Source organism: Peromyscus eremicus, chromosome 6 (assembly GCF_949786415.1).
Source record: "Peromyscus eremicus chromosome 6, PerEre_H2_v1, whole genome shotgun sequence".
NCBI classification, from domain to species: Eukaryota; Metazoa; Chordata; class Mammalia; order Rodentia; family Cricetidae; genus Peromyscus; species Peromyscus eremicus.
In genome coordinates, this window is record NC_081421.1 from 70,044,079 (window position 1) to 70,045,812 (window position 1,734).

Consider the following 1,734-nt stretch of genomic DNA (forward strand, 5'->3'; position numbering starts at 1 on the left):
GCTCCCATCCGCCCGGCTCCAGCGCCAGCGGCTCTGGCGCCCTCTTCTGGCCGTACGACGTGCGCGCCCCCCACCTCGAGCTCCTCTCTGAGTCAGTCCTTCCGTGACTTCCGACCCTCTAATCTAACGCAGGCTCCAGCACCACCAATAAATACTTAAAATTTTTTTTTTTTAAAGACGGCCTGGCTACCCAGTCTAGGCTGGCTTTGAACTCATGGTACTTTTGCCTCTGCTGTTCCTGAGCGTGGGCTACCAAGCTCAGCTCATAAATGCTCCCCCGCCCTCCACCCCCGTAGACTGGAGCTGTGTCTTAAGAAGTGGGAGCAGGGAGGGGGCTTGGGGATCAGAGAAGTCGTTGGGGGAGAGAAGGCAGGAACCCAATGGGGTTCCTTTCTTTCTGTATTTTCCACTGCCCTTCAAGCCCCTTGGTAAAGGTGGAGCGAGGGGGGGTGGCGGGGGGTAGGAAGAGGGAGTCATGCTTTCACAAGAGTAGAAAGAGGGAAATACTTCAGGATGGAGAGGAAGCTAGGAGTAGTCAACAAGAACATGCCAGATGTCAGAGAAAATGGCCTTTAGACTGGGGAGTTGTTTGTGGGTGCAGTGCTGTGTCCAGTTTTTGGACTAGTACAAAAACATAGTTGTGAAACTTTGGGGGAACTTGCTTAACCTCATCACAAGAAGACAATAGTTCCCACCTTATAAAGGAGTTGTGAGGGTTGGAGATGGTGTGTGCAAAGCACTCGGCACATCAATAACTAGTATAAGTGGGGCGTTTTCCCTACAAATATTTCTCTTCCTTTCCCAATAGCATTTTTTTTTTTTTTGCATCAGTATATGGTGGCTTTTGCCATTTGAGTTCTCTAGGATCCTTGATAAGCTTTCCAAACCCTTAGTACCCATCCAGTGCTCCCACTTCCCTTGGTACCTTCCAACTGGACACAAACTCATCCCTAAAATATGCAGATGGCAGCCTTGGTAACCATGGAGACAGGGCAGGTGGCACGGAGAGGCAGAGGCAGTGAGAGCAACAGATAGGAAGAGACAAGGAGTGATTCAGGCAGGGACCTTCAAGCGAGACAGAGTAAGGAGACGTAAAGAGAGCACCGTGTAACAAGGGTTCAGTCATTTCTCTGCCCCTTTCCTCTCTCGTATAGAGACACTTCTTCAAATATGGGGGAAAAGGAATCTGAGAATGCCCCTTGCCCTGGAAATGCCCTGGGAGGGCCACCTTCCTCATTCCCAAGGGAACTGAGATCCAAGTGTCTCTGCGGTGTGTGATGTTGAGAGAGGTGCAGCGGGGGGCACACTGCTGTCTGATTCCAGGCTATACTCTCCCTGATATTTAAACTATGGGAAGGGAGCCACATCTCCTGCCTCTCTCTCTGATCTGTGTGGACGCCGCTGCAGATCCCAACCGCCTCCCTACACCCCTCTCTCTGCACAGTGTGCCATATGCCGTGTGTGGCAGTCAGGTCTGGCATACTGGATATCATGGAGACCTGCTCAAGCTCTACGAAGAATCAGAATCGGGATGGTTCCTGAATGGGTCGCCGGAGAGTCCCCTAAGGAGCGTTTAGGTTTGTTGGGGCTGGGGGAGGTGGGTTAAGAAACGGAAGTCAAGATTGGAAGCACTAGGTTTTTGTTTTTTTTTTGTTTTTTTTTGGTTTATGTGTGTGCGCATGGGGGTGGGGAGCGGCTTGGTGCCGGACGCCCCCACCCGCAGAGACTGGGCTA